Source organism: Dermacentor albipictus, unplaced genomic scaffold (genome assembly GCF_038994185.2).
Source record: "Dermacentor albipictus isolate Rhodes 1998 colony unplaced genomic scaffold, USDA_Dalb.pri_finalv2 scaffold_180, whole genome shotgun sequence".
Lineage (NCBI taxonomy): Eukaryota > Metazoa > Arthropoda > Arachnida > Ixodida > Ixodidae > Dermacentor > Dermacentor albipictus.
The window spans coordinates 17,963-45,124 of record NW_027225734.1 but is presented as its reverse complement, the minus strand read 5'-3'; the positions used below and the strand labels follow the sequence as shown (position 1 = coordinate 45,124).

Below are 27,162 nucleotides of genomic sequence, written 5' to 3'. Positions count from 1 at the left end.
CAGAGGGTACACAGCTGGTGTATTGCATTGCATATTAGCCCAAGGGCTACGAATCCCTCGGGCTAATAACATGAAGCAGAACATCACCTAAAAAGTTGAGCACTGCCCTGGTTTCAAAGGTTCTAGCCGAAGAAAAAGTGCTGGGTGTAGTAATACATGTTGTTTGTGTGCCAAAGAAAAATGCCTCACTTGCTTTGCTTCTGCTTCCCGGAATTCCAGCAAGACACGGAGTGCTAACTCATACACGTCCTAGTGTCAGTGTCACTAGAATGCCATGTCAACACTGCCATGCCGCAGTAAACTCCTGCCAGTTGTGCTAGTGTAACCTAGTGTAATTTAGTGTAACAAACTCCTAGTGTAACTACATTTCTCGGCAGCCAAGTTACCGGAAGTACCCACGTACTCTCCTCCGTTCTTTCGATTGCAACACTCGGTGGCAGCACGCACAAACATGACTTGAATCTCATCAATCCCTGTCCATGCAAGCGTAGTTGTCGCAGCATGAAACGAAACCACCAATATGAGAACCACTGGGATCCCATTAGGTTGAATATCCTTAAAAACTACCACATGTCCTTGCATATTGCACATTGCATATGAGCACAATGAGAGGCCACCGCTAAAACACAAAAGCAGCCCTGCAGGCATACGAGTGAAACGACCCTCTAGCAACGTAATTTCCCTGTGTCGCGCTCTGACAGCTTTAACTGGCTCATGCTTGAAAACTGCGCTACCTATCGCCGTACATTACGATACTATCTGCGAAACAGCCGATATCCATCCCTGACATACCGTGACTAGAAGCTGTAACTGGCAGTCGGTTAAAAGCTTAGCATGCCATTTACAATCATTTCGTTTCAGAGTGCCGCATCATCTAAGTACTGTACAACGCATACTGTATGTCTCCTGCTGCGTAGCTCCTGCATTCGGAAACGCTGCGGTTCATCGCCGCAAAGACACGTTTGCGCGCGTACCATGGACGCTGGTTCCACCACCACGTCCTAGCTCGTTGCGCTTAAATAGTATCAAGGACAATTCGTGTGAGCGATCACCATAAGACCCATCTTAAAATGAAAATGTGCTGAGGAAAGCATATGTTGTCTTGAAGACGACAAGTCCGCTTGCTGAAACGTTGGCTTCCGCTTTTAACTTGTTTTCGTTTTGCTCAACTTTTGATGTCCCGTGAAGATTGGGGAGACAGGCGGAATTAGCTAAGAAACAACCTATGCCGGAATCTGACAGACCGCCAGCCTTTATACAAAAATATTCTAATGCACTCCCAAACAGTGTTTTAACCCTACGAAATAACCATACAGTATTATCCAGTAACGAAGCGTTCCCGGATGCACCAAAGGTTACCTATCGCCGCAACATAAACTTTGAAGGCATGTCAGTGCATGCAAAAATTACCCAACATCATTCCCCCATAATGAAAGCTTATTTTCACCCAGATGCAAAACTTCCAGGCACCTTCAAAGGGACATTAAAATTAAAAACACTGCGAACAATTATACACACGAAGTCAAAACTAGCTTTAATTATACAAGTTGAGATGCGATTTATATGCTTGAATGTTCCTTCTGTAAAAAGCAATAGAGCGCCAAAACGGGACAATCAATGAACGTAAGATCAAACGGATATCGCGCGGACACAGTTGATAAGCTTCCCAAAGCAGTCGCCCAGCATTTCGACAAAACAGATCATAATTAAGTTTGATGAACTTAAACTCCAGAACTTCAGTCACATTTCCGCTCTGAACGAGAAAGGAAAGACAGAGAATTGTGCCTTATCCATAGGTTCGAGAGATCGCAACCCTTTGGCATAAACATTTCAAAGGGAACCTTAGTATGTATTCGCTATGCTAAATTTCAAGCTATAGGCAACAACACTTCCTTTCGTTGCTTACTGATTTTTCATTCTTTATTTGTCTTCTTTTTCTTCCTTTTATTTTGTTTCTTTTCTCTTCCCTCTCTTTTCCCTGGATTTTAAAATGAAATAAGGTGAAAAAAAATTTGTCGGTTCACAATCATTACCGCCTCACTAAGGCTCTTGAACACAAGCGACTGGAGGCACCTGTTCTAAAAAAGTAACATGCTAAAAAGTAAGCTCCAGCAGTTTGGGCTACGAATCCCTCGGGCTACTAACACGAAGCAGAACATCATTTAAAAAGTTAAACACTGCCTTGGTTGCAAACAAACGTTCTGCACACAGAAACAGTGCCGGATGTGAGAAGATATGTTCTTTGTATGCAAAAAAAACATCATTCGGTCTGCTTCAGCATCCCGGCACTATAGCAAGACGTGAAGAACGTTCTTCCACATCTAACACAAAGGGGAGGTTCAGCTCCAGTTAAAATGTATCAATCAGTAGCTTATGTCTGCCCTATTCTGAGGTGGCAGAAGAAAACTGCAGGTCATGGTGACTTTGTTAATGATGGCCAGTTCCATAGAAGTGGCTTCATTGTGTGCAGCTTATTCAATGTTTACACATCCCACAAGTGTTGCGTAGGAATGGCTTCAAGTCTGTGGCAGGAACGGGTATGGCCAGATGTCTAGGCTTTCTTGCTATGGAAGTTGCCATTTCAACTACGACCTCATAAACCTGTGCCCAGGCACCCAACGCATTATAACCTGTTGGTTACATGCGTAAGTATTGCACATCAGTGACTAGAGGTCGTTTCTTAGATGATTTTCCTGTTTTCGTAACGATCGCAAAGAGTTGACGACACTCAAAGAATCTGTGAATATGATCACCTTTGGAAGCTTTGCTTTCATAACGTGTTTAGTAGCCGACAGTATGGCATAGGCCTCAGCCGTGAACATACTGGTTTCAGGATCTAGAACATCGGATTCCAAATAAGATGGGCCGACTAGCTGCATAAGAGCCGCGGGCTTGCGACTTTGACACATCTCTGTAAAACTCTGGACAGGCGTACTTCGACTGGAGGTCTCGAAAGTGCACATGTATTTGTACATCAGGGGCGTACTTCATACTATTTACAAATGATGTCTCGCATTCAATAATTTGCTACTGCCATGGTGGTAACAGCTCTACTGAAGCCATTAGGCAACGTTCGAGGATTGCGACACACGTTTCATAACTAAGTTTTCTCACCTGCATTACGAAAGACTGTCTCTGAAAATTGATGACACAACAGTGTAGCACATGCTACTTCCTTAACGTATGTGCAGCAAGGATGTAGGGGATTAGACTGTACTTTGAAGAAGTATGTGATACTACTGCATGTTCTCTGTAGGTAGTTATCACAGATTCTATAGGCTGACTGGCGATCTTGAACTCCTGTTGCCTTGCCCGGTTATTTATCATTGTCTTTGTCTTCTGCATATTAATGTTCAACCCCGCTCTTACACTCCCTCTGTTAAGGTCCTCAATCATTTGTTGTAACACACCTGTATTGTTGATGAATAGAAGAATCTCATCGGCAAACAGAAAGTTGCTGATATTCGCCTTCTATCCTTACTACTAAGCCTTCCCAGTTTAATATTTTGATTAGTATTTGATATAGTCAATAGAAACTGAAACTCTTAGTGCAACTGTTCAAAAGTAATCACTTCGCAGGAAATCGGGTTGTAATTCTCCCAAGGTCGCACACATCTGCTGCCTTTTTTTTTTCTTGTGGATATTGCAAGTAATTTATGTTGATTTTACTTCGTTGCGTATAACCTCGATACATTTACGCTGCCGATTTAACATGAAGTACAAATCTATTTAATTATTCAAGTTCTTCGTAGCAAATTCGCATTTTTTATGTGCGCTGTACTGCTGCTACTGGGCAGGACCCACGACCACATTGCCTTTTGCCCATATATCATCTTGAGATTTTATGTTGTTGCAAGAAATAAATGCAAATTCAAATAATTTTACGCACCACCATGGTTGACCACATGTGATCAGTAAATATGTCTGTCTGTTAAAAGTATAAATGGCAGACATATTTCCAGTCTCTTTAACCTATTGTAATAGTAATCGTAATATATATATATATATATATATATATATATATATATATATATATATGGAGAGAGACAGAAGGTCTTATCTTTAGCAGTCTGCCCCCTTACTCGAGAAATACTTGGTACGCTACTGTCCACATTCACTGTAAATATGAAATTTCTGCTATTTATGGTCTTTCTGCAGAGGAAGGAAAGTCTTTTAAGCAGCTCACCTAACACTTCTAAACAAGCCGGAAACGAGGTTTTACCGATAATTAACCACTCATTGACACAGCCATTTCAAAAGCGATACCACTTAAGGGGACAGGGTAGGTCCTATTCTTGCCATGCATTTTGGGCTATGTTCGTGACCCTTTTTCTCATGATCTGCTGGGGTTAGAACATTAACCTTGATGTCATTGTAATCAGCTATGTCAGGTAGTGTTACTGAACCAGGATTATATTTTTTTAAAGATTAGCTTTTTTTGCTTTCTTTTTTTTACTGGACCCACCCAATTTTAGAGCCAAAATCTGCAGTAAATAGCCTGTAAATAAAAATCCCCTGCAATATTATTATAATCCTGGTTCAGTAGACTGTCTGTAATGTTTTCTCAATATCTGGAAAATATTATCGCCATAGCGCTTGTAGTTTCTGAAAAAAAAGGGTCAAATGCAGCAAAATTTGGTGTTTTGAGATAATTGCCTTTGAAGTGGAAGAAATAGCTATATTGCAATATAGGACTATAGAAACGAATTCTGGCGCATTTCTTCAATAGCCACCAGCCTGGTAGTCCCCTCCGTCATCAACACTTCTTTTCTGTGCTAGCTGCTTTGTTTTCTGGGCCATCTTAGTGACCAGTCTTGTAGCCCCCTCTGCAAAGTATAGTCGCCGCCAGTCAGCTTCGCGCAACCACTGGAATGTGAACCGTCCTGGAGAAGCTCCGAATGACCTCAGAATGTCGACTCAAGCAATGCTGCGGTCAATAAAAGTTAGCACAGCATCCATTGTCGCTATTTTAAGCGTCTTGAGGCCAAGAAAGACATTCTTCGGAGCACACTCCCATACAACGTTGTTGAACTCCTCATTCGCGTTCTGAGTTTTTCCATCGATACACTTCTGGAGAAGCTCAGGCTTTGAGAGCTGCTGAAACACTGGCGTTCCGCTTCAAGCGTTCCGCCGAGCGCGAAAGCTTCGATGCAGACGCGCACGTGGTGGCCGCAGCGCCCACTCCTGGATTGTGTTGCGGAGAATTGGCCTCATTGGAGATCGACTTATGCCGGTTTCCGTGGAAGAGGCGTTCTTTAAAGCACTTCTTTGGCTTCGTCATTGCATTACCGCTAAATAACCAGCATCAAAGTATAAACAAATTCGATTGTCCGCGAAAACACGCCGAAGCACGAGCAAAACGCCGCGCGTTGCAAGCAATCCAGCTGCGTCCTATGATTCGTTTGGCTACAGTGGCTGTCGTTTGGCTAAGTGAAATATGGTAGCTAGGTTTTCACTGTTGCCAGATAAGTGACATCCATTCCACCAAACGTGACAAAAAAAGGCGTTGAAAAAAACAACTTTTTTTCAGTTTACGAGAGGCACAGATCCCGAGCATGTGTCAAAGGGGGTGTGGCTGGATGCTGCCTAGGTTTCGAAATATATTGATTTTGAGGTAAATATTTCGCGTGCGCGCAAATGAAACACTGGGCCATGTTCAGGAAAGAATAGAGATTTTAAATTACGCAAAAACAAAAAATCGATTTTTTTCGTAAACTTTGCCTACCCTGTTCCCTTAATTAGCTCTCCGTTTTTCATCACAAGTGGCCAACGCGGATCAGCCAGAATTTATAGCAGATTTATAAGCTTTATGATCAATGAGCCATCTTTTCCATACAATAGGGGCCTGATGTGAAAGCACAATTCCAAAAGTAATGGGTAAGTGATCGCTACTTGTTCCATTGTCGAAGGAGTCCCAAGATGAAATACTAGACATGAGAAGACAAAGTCAGGTCTAACGCAGAAGAGAATCGTCAACTTAGAAAAGTAATTCGACCTGAAATATGACATTGAAAATTGTTGTCCTGCGTCCAATTTCGCAACCTTTTCCCACAAACATCCGCTTCAAGTCCACAAGAAGAATGATGATAATTAAGAATCTAATGCCAGGAGGATTGCATTTGAACATTTTTGGCACAGCGAGTACAGCTGATCAGTGCTCTTGACTCCGTTCGGCAAATACGCATTAACCACTATAAACGCAATGCAGTCAGGTAGCAAAAAATCTAATCCAAGAATGTCGCAGTCTCACGCACATGTTCATAGGTGACTGTTACGTTATGATACATTTTTCATGAGACTAATGCCAGCAGCCCAACGCCTCTACCTGGGCAATCTAATCGACATGTTCGAAAGTTACTAATAGTAAGTCTGATGTGGCCCAAGCCATAATCCTTGAAATAAAATAACATCTGTAATTAGTTTGTGTAAGAGGTAAAGAAAGGCAGCATAAACAGAAAAGTTAGAGTGCCGATTCCATTGAACATTTACTGATGCTTAGCCAGTCTTAAATGCAGAACTCAAGGCATCCTGCTCGTCGTGATCACTCTGTTTTTATTAGATTTATGAGAATTAGTGGGAGAAATTCCTGAAGGTCCCAAGCCTCACGTGTCCAAACGAGTGGCTAGGTCGCACAGTTACTGAGAGAGGAGAACACACGGACGTATCAGAAACAACCTCTGCCTGACTGTCAAAGTTTCATTCATTTCATTGTTGAGCAGGAGTACTAGTTGAAGAGGGGGCTACAGTAGCAGAGTGCAATTGGAGAGGCAGTTTAATTTAGCAGCATCTCAGTTATACTTTTATTTTTTTATTTGTAAAATACCTTACAAGGCCCCTTCTTGGGGATTGAGTAAGGGGGGCATACAATCAAGTACATACAATTAACAACAATAACAAATGAAAACAGCAGCCAAGTGCACAGCCTAAAAGTCATGAAACATATTAGCTACATAAAGCTGCATATGATTACAATAAAAAGGAACAATATAAGTTAGTAACAACGTATAACACTGCAAGAAAAAGGCAAAGAATTAATACAGAGCAGTGAGTGTGTTATTAATGGTTAACATGGGTTAAGCGAGTTCAGTGAGCACTTGAATTTATCACGGTCAGTTTCCAAAACTATGTTGTCGGGGAGGTTGTTCCAGAGCCAAATGGCACGTGGAATTGCAGATGAGTTAAATGCTTCTGTTTTACCATAGATGCGCGTGAAGCTATGATGATTGTATAATCTGTGCGACGTGTGTGATGACGTTTCTAGGTGTAAGGAATGTTTGTTAGTGTGGTGGGCGTATTTATGAAATAATGACAAAAGGGCTATGTCGCGACGATTACTTAGTAGCTGAAGTGAAAGGTGAATCTTTGAGTTACGCTAGAACGGTAGTCATAATTTCGGGAAATGAAACGTGCGGCTCTATTTTGGATTGATTCCAGCATGGTAATTAGGTAATTTTGATGGGGAGACCAGATTGGAGCGGCGAACTCAAGTCGAGGGCGAACAAATGTTTGATATGCCAGTTTGCGGATAAGTGGAGGTGAGTTCCGAAGGTTACGTCGCAGGTAACCCAGTGATCGAGATGCACTGGCACAGATGGTAGTAATGTGAGAAGTCCAGGAGAGGTTTGTTGAAAGATTAACTCCTAGATATTTAAATGATGAGGTCCGAGATAATGGGACATTTTTAATACAGTAAGAATAGTCCAAGTTATTGCGTTTGCGGGTGAAGGACATCACTTTACATTTTGATGAGTTTAGAGTCATTAGCCAGGTGTCACACCAATTAGTGATTTCGTTAAGATCATTTTGGAGGATCAGGTGGTCATCGGAGGCGTTAATAGAACGATAGATAATGCAGTCGTCAGCGAAAATGCGCTTGCATGATGATAAGTTATTGGGTATGTCGTTAATGTATATCAGAAAGAGTAAGGGACCAAGAACGCTTCCTTGTGGTACACCGGATGAAACATCTGAAAGGGGCGAGGAGAAGCTGTTAGCGAAAGTAAACTGCTGCCTGTTAGAAAGAAAATTTCGAAGCCAGGATAGTGTTAGTGAATTAAGTTTTAATGATGATAACTTCAAAAACAGGCGACAATGAGCTACGCGGTCAAAAGCTTTAGAAAAATCTAGAAAGATGCTGTCAGTTTGAAGGTTTAAGTCCATGTTAAAATGTAAATCTGTCGTAAATTCAAGCAGTTGCGTTTCGCACGACAAACCTCTCCTGAAACCATGTTGATTATGAAAAAAGAAGTTGTTCGATTCTAGATGTTGGTAAATATGAGATGCAATAATATGTTCCATCATTTTGCAGCATATGCACGTTAGTGATATCAGTCGGTAGTTCTCAGTTAAGTTTTTGTCAGCGTCTTTGAAAATGGGTATGACTTTGGCTGTTTTCCAATCTTGGGGTATCCCACCTGTCATTAATGATTGATGAAAAATGTGAAATAAAAACTTGCTAGATATTGATACTGTATTTTTTAGTAATTTAGAATTAATATTGTCAATACCTGCTGAAGATGAAACCTTCCAGTTATTAATAAGTTGAACAATACCATCAATAGTAATGTTAATAGGTTCCATGTACCGGTAATCTAGTTCGGCAACAATGGGCAAATTAGTAATACTTTCTTTTGTGAATACGGATGAGAAAAATTTATTAAAAAATGGCTGTGGCTTAGGTAAGGTTAAGCCCAGGATGCGAAGCATACTAGCCTTTATTTTAGTTGTTGAACCACTGTTTAGCCTGGTGAACTGCTGTTGCTTGGCTATATTTGGTTCGGCTAGACGAAGAAACAACTCATGCATTACTGCTTCGCCTTCAAGAGTGGAACGCGACAGCGTTCCCGTCGACCCGCCAAGGGGTGTAAGACAATGGGCTACAGGGCAGCGACTACGCGCCCCGCATTGGACGCGGTGAGCGTCGAGCAAAGCAGCGTTCGGCGCGGCAACGAAATGTGCGCCTGAGCAAGAGACGCACGCCTTAGAAACAGCTCGTTTCTAAGGCAACACCGCATTCACTAGAGGCGCTTTTGTACCGCTTTGAAGCATCGTACTCGTGGCTCAGTGGTAGCGTCTCCGTCCCACACTCCGGAGACCCTGGTTCAATTCCCACCCAGCCCGTCTTGCAAGAGTTGAGCCAAAGCCACTTCTCCTCTGTCGTGACGTCACGGTGTCACGTGGTTTCAAGGCGACACCGCCGCGCCTGAGGAGCTGGGTTGAGCTCTCGTAATATGCTTCGCATAAAACTTGAGCGCACTCACTGTTAGGAATAGGAATGTTGTTTTCTTTATTGTGTAACGAGATGTCATTAGTATTGCGTTCAGGAGATAAAATTTGCCAGAACTTTCTGGGATTAGATTTGAGTAGTGAAGGAAGGTCTTGGGAAAAATATTTATTTTTGGCTACATTGAGAGCGGAGCAGTAAGAACTTAAACATTTAAGGTACCTTTCCCAAGCTGACGGGGTGCCGGTTCGTTTTGCAGTTCTGTATGAACGTTTCTTTTTGTTTCTGAGTAGATGAAGGGACTTAGTGAACCACGGTTTGTTTTTGTCTTCAGTTATTCTGATTAAAGGAATGTTCTGCTCAACCAATGCGTATAACTTATCTCGGAACATGACCCAGTTATCATGAACAGACCTGGTGTGGAACGAAGGTAGGAAATGATGTTCAAGAAATGATTCTAGCTCAGTGATGATTACTTCATAATTTCCTTTGTTGTAGTCACGAATTGTCTTACTTAAGATACCTGTAAATGGTAATGGGATACTGATGGATACATTCAGTAATCTGTGGTCACTGAAACCATCCGAGCATGTTACTTCTTCTATAGTTTCTGGGGCGTTAGTATAAGATCTAAAAGGTTAGAGCCACGGGTAGGTTCTTTAATGATCTGGAACAGATTATAATCTAATGTTAGGCTAATGAATTCTGATGAAAAACTGCAGGATGACGACAAGTTTGGCCAATCAATGAGAGGAAGATTAAAGTCTCCTATAAGGTATGTGAACTCAGTTGGACAGAGCTGGGTGGCTTTAGCAATGCTGCTGCGCAGTTCATCAATGAAGCAATGACTGTAATTTGGAGGGCGGTAACAAACGCCTATCAAAACTTTGGCAGAGCGGCAGCGGCATGCGGCCCAGACAATCTCCAGACCTGAAGATGTGTCAATAATATATGATGCGATAGTTTTTTTAATAGCGAGGAGGACGCCACCACCTCTTCTATCTGAGCGATCGCAGCGATAAATATTATAGCTTAGTTTTACGGGAAGAATTTCAGGATCGGCTAACTCGGGGGAAAGCCAGGTTTCGACAAGAGCAAGAATAGTGCAGTTACAGTCTTCAAGATAAGATGAGACGAGTTTGCGTTTCGACATCAGGCTGCTAATATTAGTGAATGATATTGTTAACGATGTAGCAATGCGATGAGTTAGCGGCGCTTCACATGTGTCTTGGTCTAGCTATCTGCTGATTTCCACAACTGAACGCTTTGTGGCATCATATGCATAAGATTTGTTATCAATGCGCAATCGGTCAACTGCAAGTTTGAATGGTTTATTTAGTGTTTTCGCATGATCGATCAATTGTTTTCTGGCTTGTCGTGTAGAAAATGAAAAGTCCTCTCGAACGTAGAAACCAGAACCTTTTAGTTTGTGCGCAGAAGACAAGATGCGTCCTTTATCTTTAAAATATGTTAGCTTAGCAATAATAGGTCTGCGCTTTTCATCAGCGAACTTACCCATTCTATGCACTCTGTCAAACTGGGCGCCCGTTACAGTGATACCAAGTTTCTCTGAGCAGAAAGAAATTATCTTGTGCTCCGATGCAGCCCAGTCTTCTCGAGCATTACCTTCTATGCCAAAGAACAGCAATTTTGAGCGTCTCATTCTATTTTCGTTTTCATCACACCTCGAAGAAATTTTTTCGATCTGCTCAGAAAATTTACGCAATGAATGAGAGCCAGGGTCCGGGCCACCTGGGCATTCGAGTGAAGTCCTCAACTCCACTGCAGAAAGCTTCATACTCAGCAGCTTGACCTCGCTATCTGCGGCAGACTGCCTGTCGTGGGCTGCCTTTAGATCGGCCCGCAAAGTCGCATTTGCTTCTTGAAGTCGACGCACCGTTTCTGAAGCAGCTGCACGGTCATTTTTGACGTAGTTTAGTTCAGCAACTAAAGCAGCCTGCCCTTCCTCAAGTTTAAGTATTTTTTCCGTAGTAGCGACATCAGCTGCCTCTAGTCTGCGTATTGTTTCCAATATAATAGCAAAGGAATCCGCCTCCGTCTTGGACATTGGGCCCGGGTTTAGCTCAACATCCCCAGAAAGTACAAGCAAAAGTACAGGTAGAGCGGAAAACACATCACCCGAAAACGCTAGCATTCGTTTAAGTACATCAACGAGATCCGTCGGGCACGACACCTCAAATAAGCAGTAGTTGGTGGTCTTGAAAGACGCAGCGCCCTTCAAATAACTAACCTGCAAAAACAGTGGGCGTGAGCTGGCCATCCTAGCAGCGGTGTCGTGCCCGACTGGAATCGTCGACGGTCGGTGTTTATATCCGGCCCCGCCGTTGGCGGGCTCAGTGGTAGGTGAAGTGACTGACGGTCCGTGTTGCCAGGTGCATGTGCTCATCGTGTCCAGAGTTGGCATCGGGTTTGGGAATATCAGCCAAACGGGTGGCCGATCCTCGGCGTTCAGCAGGCAGCAATCCCACACCTCGGAGCAGATGAACCATGTAAGCGTAATCTGCAAAAACAGTGGCCGTGAGCTGGCCATCCTAGCAGCGGTGTCGTGCCCGACTGGAATCGTCGACGGTCGGTGTTTATATCCAGCCCCGCCGTTGGCGGGCTCAGTGGTAGGTGAAGTGACTGACGGTCCGTGTTGCCAGGCGCATGTGCTCAACGTGTCGAGAGTTGGCATCGGGTTTGGGAATATCAGCCAAACGGGTGGCCGATCCTCGGCGTTCAGCAGGCAGCAATCCCACACCTCGGAGCAGATGAACCATGTAAGCGCAACCTGCAAAAACAGTGGGCGTGAGCTGGCCATCCTAGCAGCGGTGTCGTGCCTGACTGGAATCGTCGACGGTCGGTGTTTATATGCGGCCCCGCCATTGGCGGGCTCAGTGGTAGGTGAAGTGACTGACGGTCCGTGTTGCCAGGCGCACGTGCTCATCGTGTCCAGAGTTGGCATCAGGTTTGGGAATATCAGCCATCGGAACCTTCGGACCTTCGGAAAGGGTGCTGAAAAGTTGCTCGATAACTGTTGATTGCCCTATCATTAGCTGCGGCTACTTTGGCCGGAACTGGCACTTCTACAGATGCGGACTGACGGGATTTAGACACTGTTCGTATTTCCACACGAGGTTAACCCTTGCTGCTGATAAGATTGGAAGTAAAAATGAAGTTAATACAGGAAATACGTTAAGTGAGGAAGAAAGACAAAGGTTGCAAAAAGTTTCGAAAAAGGCAGAACTTTCTTTTCAGTGCCATATGTTGTTATGACATGACGGCGGGCTCAATGACGTGTCGCTTCCTCCCGAGCCCTTCAAAGCGTGTTTTATTGCAAATACCAGAATTAGCCCACATATTTTCAACTTTGCCTATGCACAAGCCATAGCATTTGTTTAATTTAGATGAAATATAAACAAGGTGTCCCAACTAGATCAGCAACGACAACAAAAAAACTAGTTATAAACCTGGTTCTTCAAACATGGTTCTACAAACCTGGTTTATTCCTGATGAAAATCAGGAATAAACGAGAGTTCAGTAATTATTTGCAATGCGTCAATTTAAACAGGATACTCTAAACACTCGAAAGACATAAACGTCAAATCCCCACGTTTTCGGCAAACTTGAAGGTTTATCTGATGCACCTGTTTTACGACTTTGGGAAAATATGTACATATCGTCAGCATGACACTCTCAAACACCTGAATCAATAGGCTATCCAGAAAGGCCTTAATTAGGGTAAAAATTAGTTCGCACGTTAATCACTCGTCGAATGACGTGCTCCGTTCGTCAATGATTTATGAACATCGTGCCTTGCATAATTCAATGAATGAATATTTGATGTTTAATGGTGTAAGGGTGAGGTATGCCCAAAGAGCGCCATGCTAATGCTAATGAGTTCGCAGTGGACTGATGGTTTCTGTGATCTTAATGTGCCGTGGCTGGTAAAGGCTTAAAAGAGGATGTAAATTCCATAAAATCTACGTGTCATAAAATTATGGGAATGACTATTGACGTGTACTAAGAACATTAGAATGCATTGAGAAAGAATGATGCAATATACGAAATACGTGAGATGCTAAAATTTTCTAGAGCACTACTGCCTCACTAGAGCCCTTGAAACCCAAGGGCCCAGAGGCATGTGCTATACAGAGAATCTATCCTAGCGATATTCTCTGGGAAGAGGACGCGCTACGAAATGGATGGGCTTGTAACATGTAGCACATCAAGAAAGCGAGGACTGCTTTGGTCTTGAAAAGCGGTTCTTCACCGAGAAACATAGCCGGATGCAGGGGAATGCAATGGCAGTATAGAAAACAAAAATGTTTCCTCCTTTCTCTTTCGGCTTCTCGGCACTCCAGCAAGACATGGAGGACGGTCAGCCTGTCGCCACATCTACCCAAGGTTGGAGGCTCGTTACCAGTCAAGAGAAAGTTACGAGTGCCAAATGTGTGTCCTATTATTCTTAGTGTGGTGAATAGGACATCTGTTTGTGTTTTCGTTGTCGGATACCAGAAACCTAGCTTCAGCTCAATTAAGTGAAGCTTGTTACTCGTTTCTGCATCCCACAAGCATTGCCAGTGGCTTCACAGTTTCTTTCTTAGGAAAGGCTTCATGTCTGTGGCAGGGACTGCAGCAGAACGAGTACCCTGCGATACCATTGATTTGGCCATCTCGTCGGTAAGCACATTTCCATCGATTCCTCTATGGCCAGGAACCCAGCATATTACTACATGTCTATGTGATAAGTAGATGTTACATAAGTGTGTGTAGAGTTCATTGAAGACAGGATTTGTATGCTTTTGTAAGGAAATGAGTGCTTTTACAAGGCTTAACAAGTCAGTGAATATGCTTGCTCTGTGAAGTTTTAGTTTCTTTATGTGTTTTACCGCAGACGGTACCGCGTAGGATTCTGCAGTGAAGATACTTGTTTGGGGGTTTAACACGTCAGATTCAGAAAAAGAGGTACCAAGAGCAGCGTAACATACGCCAACATGTGATTTTGACACGTCTGTGTAGAATTCGCTGCAGGAGTACTTCAATTGAAGTTCACGGAAGTGCACAGCGATTTCGAGGTCAGGAGCATGCTCTGTGACATCTACAAAGGATATGTGACAGTCTCACCTGCCACTCCCACGGTGGTAATAGCTCAGCTGGAGGCATTAGGCGATGTTCGAGAACTGGGAAATCCGTTTCCCTGCTAAGTTCTCTTGCATGCAGTGAGAAAGGAAGTCTCATGAAGGATCTATTCCAAAAAAGTGTTTCAACGTCAAGTTGTTTACTGTCGTGAAACACGGATGTTCCTTATTAGAGCGAACCTTGAGAAAATATGATAAGCTGATGTATGTTCTTTGAAATTGGAGTGACCACTCATCTGACTCGACGTATAGACTTTCGACAGGGCTTGTTCTAAATGCGCCAGTGGCCAGGCGGATATCAAGATGGTGAACGAGGTCTAACATCTTTAGCACGCTCAGGGCGGCAGAGTGACATACTACCGCACCATAATGTAATCTTGATCGAACTAGGCTTCTGCAAAGATTCAGTAAATACTTCCTGTCGCTACCCCATGTCGTATGGGATAGGATTTTAAGTAAATTCATAGTTTTTAGACATATTGCTTTAAGACATGTTATGTGCGAGATGAAAGTAAGCCTCGAGTCAAGTATTACAACTAGGAATTTGTGTTCGTTGTTCACAGGTATTTGTTGTCCGCCCAGTTCTACGCAATCTGGGACCAGACCTCTCTTACTTGTGAAGAGAACGCAAGAACTTTTGTGGGGGTTGATTGTAATCCATTTTGGTCAGCCCACTTGGACATGGATTGAGGCAATAATGAAAATTTGAATAAGTCACATCTAGCAGCAAATGGTTGTATTCACATGTCGTGGTTGATTCTTTTGGAGCAGTGGTGTGGTGGCGGCTTTAGGTACGCATCTTTAGTTATACTGATGCAATCTTAACAGGAAAAGAAATTTCATACATGCAGTTAGTTGTCGGCATTCTAACGTCAAGATACTAGCCCTTTTACGCAGAAGTTTCACGCTATCGTAGCGGGAGTAACGGGAATAAATAAAACGGAGTGCTAGGCTTTGAAAGAATTCTTTGAAGTTTCTTTTTCAGATAAGACTGATGGGGGTTCCAAACTATGGTGCTGTTCTCAAGAATGGGTCTTACTAGTCTTATAGGCGTTTAGTTTTACATGGGGGGTGCAGCTGATAATTTCCGTCGGATGAATCCAAGTTGTCAGTATGCTTTTGTACATATGTCATCTATGTGGGATTACCAACTCAATTTTTCAGTAAGTGTTACCCCGAAGTATTTTGCTTCATTATTATGTGTCACAGCAGAACCTGATAAACGGTAAGTAAAAAAATGGCTGTTTTTTTCCATTGTTATGGTGACAGATGACACTTTGCTTACATTTATTTTCATATGCCACGTTTTAAACGAACAGTCAATGTTAGTCAGTGTCAAATGCAAATTATTTTGGTCGTCTTGTGAACGAATCACAGTGCACACAAGGTCATCTGCTAATAATTTCAGTACACTTGGAGTGACACAGGAAAAACTCATTTATATAGATTTTAAAAAAGTATACGTCCTAATATCGATCCCTGGGAACACCAGAGCAAACGTCTACATTATTGGATTTGGCATTCTTTATTTCGACATATTGAGTACGGCCTGAGGTAAGCTGCAATCCAGAAAAATGTTTGAATTAATACGAATAATTTGAAGCTGCTCGATTAATTTACGATGTGGGATAGAATCGAAGGCCTTCGCAAAGTCAACAAGCACTAGCAGCCATGAAGTCATGTGTAATTTCATGCAATTGCATAACTGTTGATAGTCACTTCCTAAAGCCGTGCTGCTTTACACATAAAAGCTTGTTGCTTTCCAGATAGATTATGACTGCTTTGTTAATTATATGCTCCGCTAACTTGTAGCAAGAGCTGGTTAGTTATAGGTCTATACATGCTTACTAAGAGCCTATTCCCATTTTTTTAACACCGGGACCACTTTTACACAAAACTAGTTGGCGGGCACGGATGCTCTTTCTAAAGGTAAGGAGACATTTTTTGAAGGAGAGACAGTTGTTGCATCTAATGATTTAAAAAAGCATTGGGTAATCCATCCGGCCGAGGCAATTTCTTTTCATCAAGCTGTAGCAGTAAGTTAAGAATGCCGCATTCTGTTATGACAAGATCGGGCATGAGAGAATGGTATTCCGCTTGATTGAATTCTGAGGTAGAAGCACGAGTGAACACAGACTGGAAATAGTGATTAAAGACATTCGCGATACAGTTCTCGTCATCTGTAACGGCTCCATTTCCATTTGTTTGATTGAAGCCCCCGGCTTCGCCATGTAACGCCAGAACTGTCTTGGCTGATGTGTGATAAAATTGGTCAGCATATTTATGATTATGATCATTTACGAAAGTTCGTTTATAGCATCGACGTTGCTTTCCTTTTTTTGCATTCTTTGCAACCTTCCTTTGAAGTGGATAATGCTGTATGTAATCCAAGGTGTCGTGCCACAAGTTCTTCCCATAGGAAATACACGGGCTCTTTGGTGCCGAATTGTCTATCACAAAATTCCCTATATAGTAGAGCACCAAGACCTACGTATCTTCATCCAGAGGAACACTTGCACACACACTTAGTATACTCTCTTAAAATGGTGAAAGCCTGGGATCTGTTTCAAGGTTGCACTCCGGTACGGGAAAAATGACGTGACTCAAACATGGCCACACGCTCTGTTAAGAATGGCGGGCTGCAAGGCAAAATTGCCACCCAATTACGACAAGGGGGGGCAAGACGCGCATTCCGCACTCTCCGTCGCTACAGCTAGGAGGCGTTCGAAGAAGCGGCCTTTGCGCTGAAAACCGCCTCCTTCCACCAGCCCCATCGACATTGTGACGGAACGAGTTCGGTGTGTGAACAATGGTTCCAGAGTTCCCCAACGCGGAGCTGATTTGACACGCATGGACAAGCTGCCGCGGGGAACGACGTATTTTGGTGCTTCTCATGCTTCGGCGTGACGCAAAACAACCAGCTACCCTCGATTGGCACCGATACTTCCGGGAACGGCACCCCTCCAACGCCGTCGTTTGGGCATCGGAATGTGTGTGCCTTTGTGTCTGTAAACTGATCTGCGGAGCAGCGGCGAGTTGGTGATGAGTAAACGAACAGTCGCCGCCTCGTATGGCCGGCGGACCGAGTGTATAAAAACTGTGGTTGTGCGAATGCTGGACACACTTCTCTTGAGCAGTCATGTTAGACTGAGTCACTTCTCTCATGCAGTCATGTTGGACTGATACTCTTTTTCTCAAGCAGTCATGTTAGACTGATTTAATTTCTGTAAATAAACCCATTTTCCTCGTTCTCGATGAGAAACAGTTCTTCACTTCATCAACGATCTCAGCGTAAATAAGTTGGACGACGGCATGGGCCAGCTACCTTCGAATTCATGCCGTACTCCAATCTTGGCAAAGGACCACGGACGATGGGATTGAGCCCCCAATCCTGACAGCTCACAATATCATGTACAGCTGAATGAGAGATTATTGCTTAGCAAAGTTAATTATTGATTAGTGACTGGATCAAGGTGGATTTACATTAATTACATTACATTCACAGAAACGAGTTGCCGCCATTGAAGCGTCAGGGGACTGTGAAGAAACAAAAAAACTGAGAAATTACCTTAATCACCTTGAGCAGTATGGACGACACAATATGGAAATACACGGCATAAGGTTCACCGAGAATGAGGACTTGCTCAGCAAGATTAACATCTTTGCTAGTGAACTTGGTCTGCAGCATGTCACTACAAGGGAACTCGATGCTGTTCATAGACTTCCAGCTAAACAAGGAACGACACAGCCAATACTAGTCAGGTTTCAATCTCGAAATACTAAGGAAGAATGGCTCAAAAGAGCTGTCTCGAAGGAAAAGAAATCAACCGTGGGTTTGCATGAGAACCTTACAGCTTGCAAGACTTCAATGCCACTTTTTAGGACATAAGCTCGCATATGATATGCAACATTGTTTTGCGCATTAAGTTATGTTCATACCGTCGGAAAAGTGCAACGCATTCCAGAATCCCCCAGACAAGGGTCAAGTAATACTTCTCATGTCAAACGTTACGTACATAACGAAGAACACTGCATATTCCTTGTGTCTCTGCATTTGAGTTACTCGTGTGAATGGTGAGAATTACTGTTTTGTTTAACACGCTAAATTCCAAGAACTTTTTTCCTTATTTCTTTTCTAGTCACCAAATACACCTACTCGGCCGTGCCAAAAATTCAATCGCTCAGGTTTAATTACATGTACGCACTATCAGCACTGCCATCTCACCTTGCAGTACTCCTCCAATCACTTTTCTGCCAACGTATTCCTTGCAGCTGCAAGGGTCACCCTTCTGGCTGTGTCACCCACAGCCTGCTGCGAGAGGCAGCCTCTTGTTGATGTAGGTCTTGAAGGCCCTGCATAATTTGGGAAGCACACTAGCTTTTAAGCTGCACGACTAACGAACTGTAACTATGCTGTTTAAGGATAAGCAGCGCAATTAGGGCAGCAATAACAACAGGCAATACAAGTATTCATCTGCATGAGGTTTCATGTTGTACTTGACTGTACATACATTTCATACCTGAAATGTTTTTTTTTTTTTTTCATCAGTGAAACAGGAATACTTCACGTTTTCACTTGAGGAGCATAGACCTTGAAATCGTTATAGAAACGTGCGAAATTGGAAATTACAGTTCCTTTCACAGCCGCACCACTAATGCAGCTCATCGTTTCTTTTATGTGAAGTGAAGTGTTTGCATTGTGCATTTAACCTTGTAATATATCGACTTCCCACAAAATCCCAGTCCCCAGCAGTCCATAATAGCATGTACAATTCAGGCGCATAGGAAGTTTCTTGGTCTATTTTAATCTTTAATTTCCATACCACTGATATAGACGAACAGCCATTCACGAGTGCTCAGCCAAGAACCACATTACATGATGTCACGCAAGTACTGATTTGGCTTGACTATATGTATCTGTTGTGTGACATGGCATTTGCATAAATACATTTGTCACATTCACCTCATAACAATTTCACTTCGAATTTGTGGAAGTTGTCCGAAATGACTTTGCCATATGAAGCTCTGCCAGTTAACAAAGGTGACATTGGCCCCCTAGAATACACTCCTAGCTTCATACATAGGCAAGCTTTGTTAGCAAGCCACTAGATAATCGCACATGCATGACTGAAAGTTTGTGCAATATTTGTTCAAACGTGCAATGAATACATAGCATGCAGGCATGCATTCAGTGTGCTGTTGTAGTTGCCTTCATTCAATTTTTGCTACCTTTTTGTGGGCATCTCCCATGCCTTAGGTTTGTCAACCCACCAGTGACACTACATACCCTCAAAGAGGTCTTCACAGTGACCTTTGTTCTGCTCGCCAGTTAAAATCATTCATGGCTATGTTCTTTATTCATGTACTGCCACATTACTAAATATCCAAACTACGTAAACCCTACAGCATCGAGATGCAGTTTTTATGCACAAGATACGTAGCATTACCATTCAATAACAAGAGTATCCATGAAGTATGCATTCAGTTTGACTTCACCACTCCAACTAAAACTGAAAGCTAAACGTTCTGCTCCTCAGGTGAGTGTGGTTGAAACATGAAGTTGCCTAAGCATGCACGTAACATATAACATAGCCAATAATTACCAAGACGGTTACATTCATTAGCCAGACGTCTCACCCAATTGCATTTTACCGTGTGGCTGCAGGTGATATTTCCCAACGAAACTGCCTTGTCAATACAAATGCTTGGACCTTTGCCAAGCGTCTAGTGATCAACGGGTTTACAGTGGTGCATTAGAGATATCCTGTTGCATACAGTTGATCCTAAAAAAGGAAAGATTGAGGATTGGGTTATCAGATGACATCCACAAAGGTGGAAGCAGGCTTGAGCATTTTGGAGCAGCTCATGGAGCAGTAATAATGCCATTCCGGAGCAGCTTTGGAGCACGAAAGTTATGTTTTGGAGCACAAAAATTGTGTTTTGGAGCATGTTTTTAGAGTAAAGTACTTGTAATAATTGCAACTTCACACTGACATACAAAAAAACACAAAGAAAATCATTTTATTCAGCATGCAATTTGCTTATTAGAATTACTTGTTAGATTCCAGCGTGGAATCTATCATTCTAATGCGCTCAAGCACCGCCGGCAATTTGGAATTCACATCAACGAGCAAAACGTTTCCAGTTTCCACTTTGTCCATGTCCTTCGATTTTACTCCTGTGCTGATGAGTTCCTCGGCACTGGTAAGCAATGCCTTCAGGGTGGATAGACGGCACTGCAGGGTGGCCTTTTCCTCTTTCAGCTTTTTTTCTTCGCTGCTTTCTGTCAGTGGCTCGTCACATTTCCATTTGCGTGATTTTGATTCTTCTTCCATTTCAACGCGTTTGCGATAACCACTGTACGACTTTCCAACACACTTCAGGAGATCTCTAGTGATTGGCACCTTTGTGACGTCACCCCCATAACGCTTCAAGTATGCTTTCGTTTGACGAAGGCTTGACACACTTGTTATTGACAAAGAGGCTCCATGGTGAAGCGCCTGCTTGTTTTCGCTGAATCCTCTCTCGCAGTCTGCGTTGCCATGCGGCAAGGAAAGAACAGCCCTTACGAGCCTTCCCAGTCTTGGGTATTTGGGTTCGCCAGTGGGCATTTTTAGTGCAAACACATTAACCCAGTGTTCAACAACATTTGTTGAAACATCCCAGTTAGAAATTTCGCAGCAAAGGTGCAACCACTCATCAGTTAGAGATGATACTTCGCTGGGTGGCATGACTTGTGGCAGGGCATTCGCGATGTAGCGCAGTGACGTTGTGTAGTGGTCTCCTACTACACCAGGCTTCAAAAATCTACTGTGGAACAGCACTTTGTTGTCCAAAGGTAACCTTGAGACGAGGTACTTTGTGCTGGATATATAGAAAGCTCTGGTCTTGACATAGAAAGCCTTTTTCTGAGTTGGTGTCCAAAGCTCCATTTCTTTCTCAGTTTCTAAGCCAAGCTCAGGTTTCACTTTCCAGTTAGCTTGCGATTCAACTTGAACATTCTTCAAATGGAAACCAGTTACATCTACAAACGACTCCTGCCGCAAAAAATCTGCCCATCAGCTGTTTGACCACAGCAACTATTTCATCATAAAATAAATGAAGAAGAGGCTCTTTGCTCTGAAACAAGGTTTGAAACTTGTCAAAGAGCTGGGCGGCATTCTGAACAAAAAGGAGTCGTGCTCGGAGCGTGTTGTCAGAAAATGCAGATGCGAGGCGATTGTGCCTTATAGATGAGGATTTTCTTGGTTCTGCAGCCTTGGAAAAGAAAGACTTCAAAGCATCATACAGCTTAAGCACACGCTGTATACTTGGTAATAGTGTCAGCCACCTGCTGCTTACGTGCCGCAGGAACTCCAGCTGTGGCAATCCAAGTTTCTGTTGGAGATCCTTGATGTCTGCATGTCTTGTGATGTCCGCATGTGTTTGTAGAATACTTTGCAGCGTTTTTTTTTTTTTCTCGAAAGTTTAGACTGCACACGAGACAGCTAAATACTGCCCAGGGGCGTATTCTCAACATTCCATTTTCTATGTCGGATCCATTTGGTCCTCTGGCACAGGTTGGGTGACGAAGCCGCAGCTTACAAGCATTTGTGGATAGCAACTGGACCGCTGGCTCCTGTGGAGCGAGTGGTAAAATGCCACAAGATCAAATGGATCCAAAATGACCAGTGGAATGTTAAGAGAATACAGCTCCAGCTCACGTGCGGCCTTACACCACCCGGCATGTAAAAGTACAGTAAAATCTAGCCAATTCAGCCTTCAAGGAAATAGCAACCATGTTAAAATTATCTGAAAGTCCAAATTATCGAATGGCCCTAAAAAAACTGATGAAAACAGTTTGCATCACAGCAGTTTTATAAAATGAACACCTGGAATATTGTTGCAGTAAATTTGACATGGAAACAAAGTGACCGCGACAATTTTTTGCAGTTTGGTCAAGTTTTTTTGCTTTTCGCACACTGTCGGGAACGTCGTACAACCGCTCCAGAATCATAAGCGCCTCCGCGGCTCTTTTCGCAGAGTGACGCAGTAGCCGTGGTGCCTATTCACAAATGGCCCCATCACGATTTGAGGATGCTTCACCGCATGAACTCTGATGAGGTGAAGCGTCCTCAAAACCCGGCGGTTTAACATACTCGAAGAGCGGAGAAAGCACGTGGACGCAAGAGAAAGATGCGTAGACGTTAGAACGCCGTGACCTGGCCATCCCAAAGTAAACATACAAAATAAAACTACACGACCCGTGACGCGCAATGTCCGAAACGGAGCGACTGGCCGATGCGCACGCCCGGTGGCAGCGGAGGGATGGCTTGAATTTAAGAGATGCAAAACTGAAAATATGCAGCTGATTTATACTTCGGCAGTGGTGGACTACCGATAGACGTCGCGCCTGCCATAGCACACGCGCCTGAGGTGTGCGGGCATCACTGTTCCCTACACAGGTTCGGTGAGGTCTATTAGGTCAATCACTGACGTCGCGGGTGGTACCTCGAAGCGGCCCCGCCATAATTAACCAGTGCGAACCTTCTCATGTGCGAACTAGCGAGCGTCCGACACCATAGGGTTTGGGACCGCGCTGCTATTTCGAATTATATGAGAAAACGGGGGTCAAATAATCGAGAATTTAGTATGCTCGACAACCTGACCTGATGACAAGCGAGGACCAACAAATACAAGTGGCACTAGCTTGTTTCCTACTGCATACCATATATCACGAAAAATCAAACAATGGCGCCACATTTTCGTCCACTGCAGCTACAAGGCATGACCACCCAGCTTCGCTTTTAGACAATCCCGTCTGCGCTGCCCTCAAGGCTGAGCATTTAAGTTACATAACTGCTATAATGTAGCATTTTCTAGATTCGGTAGCTTCAATACACTTACTTTTGCTCATGTCCAGGCTTGCAGGCGACCCAACGGCAGCAGCTTACAAACACAACTTTCACTATACTTCGCACGAAGTATCGGATCGGATCGGATCGGATTGGATTGGATCAGATCGGCTAGCCCACAGTGAGAGGAAAAATAACCCATAGGCTTCGCTAAATTTGACGGTAAAACATCGAATTGTGTTTTAGAGCAGGATGGCTTGCACAAGAACATGCATTCGATTTTAATTGCGCATCCAGAGCTACAGTGCAGTAGCAGAAATAGTTCAGTGAATGGGCATGCATTCATATGTGAGAAAGCTCGAAGTAGCACAAAAAACCGCAGCTAAACGGCAGCCAAACAGAGCTACGGAAGCTTTGTTTCGCAATACAGGCTTGCATATGTTGTGTGTTGTGAGGTTGACATTACATAAGAGTGCATTGTTCTCTTGAGAATGTTTGTAACAATAAGACATATGTTGCAGTGCCTACCCAACAATTTAGCCACACAAAACAATATGTTGGTGTCTCCTTGCAGTGACACAAGCAGCACGGAGATTGAGAGCACACACACGCAAGTAGGAGTCGCATTAGGGAAGCACTAGCAAGTTCACATGATGTGCTGTCATTGCGACACCTCACCCAAATGCGGGTGCAAACATCGCGGGACGTCACCATGGTGAAACAGCACTGGATGATACCTATGCAAGAGCAAGGTTGCAGCCAACCTACCACTAGGCATGCAGTCCATTTGAGCAGTATGTGAAACCAGCTGTCATTCTGCTGACCGAGAGGCACCAGCCAAACATGCATGCCTGTGTCGAGTCACACCTGCACCACACCAGATGATCAGTCGCCGAAAAAGTATACAAACGCTGCATTGGCGTGTTTAGGCTGGGCCGAAATTGACACAATAATCACATGCGAATTGCTGCCTGTGCAAAAAACATCGTTTTGTGCCAGTGAAGGCTAGCCATGTTCACTTACAATGTTACTTACATTGTTACTGTTACTTACATGTTACATGTTACTTACACTTACATGTTACCTACAAGTGACAACCACACTATGGGTTCATTAGACTGTCTACACGTATCGCATGCCTGGCTTTGACACAACCTGACTCTTGTGCTCCCAGTGCAATTGCATCCAGTGCTGCTTCACAACACTACCACTTATCCTCACATATACTTGTCGTGATGGCGGCAGTACATTGTATTAGCAGCAAGGCTGAATGACTGGTGCTGTACGCTAGTAGAGTGAAAGTAGCAGCCTCGCTCTGTCGGTTACATCTCTGCATGTTTTCAGGACAGCAAGTGAGAATGTGACAGCACGGTTTGTTAGGTAGATGTGTAGGAAAGCGCCCAAGTTTGGATGAAAGTATCAGTGCTAGTGGCATTGCATGGCCATGTGTTTTGCCGTCTAAGATGACTACACGTTCAGCAAAACTCTGCCTTTCACAGTAACATGTGTAGAAGCATTGCTGACGAAACATTTTTATTGCAGCAAACTGGTGAGTTACAGACGCTGAACCACCAGGTCAGCAGACTAGCTGACACAATGGAACAGCAGCTGAGGCCCATTTCGGAGTTGGCCACAATCATGGCCTCGTTTATAACGAATGGAACCCAAGTTTAGTGTTGATTTATAAATAATGTGTTATCCTTCCATATGTCAGAATTAAAAGTTCTTAAAAATACCAGCATACATTTGAAGGTTTATTAGTAATGTAGTGTGGCAATCTCATGGTTACAACTGACCGAAGTTTTTTTTCAGCAATTCTTGGAGCAAGTAACATTGGGTGTTGGAGCAGTTTGGAGCAGACAAAATTCTATTTTGGAGCAATTTGGGGTAGAGAAATTTATTTTGAAGCAGTTTGGAGCGGGCCAATGGCAATTATGGTGGAATGGAATGTACAGGGCACTTCGAAACCACAATGAAATATAAAAGACCAACACGAAAAGAACAATAAAGTATGTCAACAGGCAGCATTGCACATGTTTTTCTGTATAAAGGTAAGAGCATTGGTGGCACTATGATGGAACTATATATTCTGGTGCCAACGCTCATAACTGCAATGTTATTAAATCATGTGGTCCAATCAACGTGGTAACACACTTTCTGGTTCACCATATGTCACTGCAGACGCAGAGAGCCGCGATCAACCCCAGACTGGTGAAAGTTAAAGCTATTCCAATCTGTTTTTATAACAATAGCAATTACATGGACACTGTAGGCACATTTCTGCTGTCAGTGTTGGTGTGATGTTCCAGATAAATTGCAGGGGTGATAACGACATCGCCATGCACTGTATGCTGTAAAGTATGTGCAAGTCAAAGCATGTGAGGATGAGCCAGCGATGCCATTTGGGGCACTCAAGATGTATTCAAATATTATAATTACAACCTCCCAAGTGGCCGCACATGCCCCGACCAGTTGCAGGAAGCGCTGAAAAGTCCACTGTTGCGAGTGCAAAAATTCATGCGAGAGGCACGCTGGCTTGGTGTGCAACATGTGAACGGCTGTAGTCTTTTTTTGTGTGTGTGGAATTCGCTCTCTGTTCGCGGCCACTGCCGGAGCACACATATGCCGCAGTCATTGTGGTGTAGCATGGCACAATTTCCTCCAAATTTATGTTTGTGGCACAGTATGGTACAGGAATGTGCCTTTCTGTCAAGATGGTGCAATCGATAAAGGAGTCCCACCCTTGCAATAATCTTGTGAACTACCATGCACTTCCAGTGCTTTTCAAGTGTGGAGAGGTAGTGCACAACTTTGTTGTGGCATTGGTGTATTGAAAAAAGCCTATCTTTAATCTAATTCTTGCACCCTCACTGCCAACACATCATGTATACTTCGTGTAGATTACACAAATATATTCCAAAGCTATAAATTCCATGGTCCGAGCAGCTAAATCCTACGCTCAAGCTGAAAGGAAATAGTAATGAGGTATTGCGCACTCACGCTTGTTCGTAGTACATACTACGAGCATGACATGTCGAAGCAAACCTGTTAGGTCTCCTCAGATGGAGGAGAAATCTCATGTCATATTAACGACTTCCAACACAAATAAATCGCAATGTGTGTCACAATGTAACGTATGTAGGAAACAATATGGAAGTATCCAACAACAAACTAAAAGAAACACGAGGAATATGGCCAATCGTTGAAGGAGGACAAATTATATGAAAAGAATTGTGGCACAAAACCAAGTGAACAAACACAGTCACAGCAGAGGCGACAGAACATGTCTTCCAGTGCATACAGAACAACAAACTGTTGCCACAAACGTTGCAGTGCATACCTTTACGACTTATGCTATCGAAACCTAAACTGTGTGTAATAAATAATTCACATGGACATAAAGGAGGTGGAAACTACGAATTGGCATATAAAGTGCATGCATTTTTGGTTTCGGTCATGAGTCAACGTGACCTTGCAGAAGCACATGGAAATACATGGTAATAAAAAGCTTTTCTTTGTCAGCCATTCCACAAAAATCAGACTTTCTGTCACAGCGATGCGGGTGAGACTTTGAGATACGCTTGATATTGCAACATAGCTCGTAACATAACATTTAAGCAAATGTGGTGACTGGCTAATTCCAAAACGCACCTAAAAACAAAAAGCTTCGTGTGATGCGCCCCACACTGCTTTTTTAAACAATGCTTCGTTTCCGTTGCTTCATTTCCGTTGATAAAAAGTTGTACTTTTTAACAGACATAAAGCTAACAGTTCAAGTTCGTACAGGTGTTGGAAACATGCTGCCAATTTAATATTGCACATCACAAAGCTTACTGAATGTGCAGCAATGCTACATACAGTGCACCACATGTTTGAAGATCATTGTTGTGTGTCACTCACGTACATACAAGTGTGTTGTGTTACACATTTCACGTCATGGTGAACCTCTTTCAGTGAAGCTTTC

General features: G+C 43.3%; 1 long non-coding RNA gene across 1 annotated transcript in view; it reads right to left on the bottom strand.

The window, feature by feature from the left end:
- LOC139053749 (uncharacterized) overlaps nucleotides 1-23,334 on the bottom strand; it is a 58,740-nt gene extending 35,406 nt beyond the window's left edge. Inside the window, exons 1-2 of the long non-coding RNA XR_011510742.1 lie at nucleotides 23,251-23,334; nucleotides 18,590-18,717 (exon numbers count right to left, since the gene is read on the bottom strand). This is a non-coding gene — a long non-coding RNA (uncharacterized lncRNA). The remainder of the gene's footprint in view (nucleotides 1-18,589; nucleotides 18,718-23,250) is intronic.
- Between the last annotated feature and the right edge of the window lie 3,828 nt (nucleotides 23,335-27,162).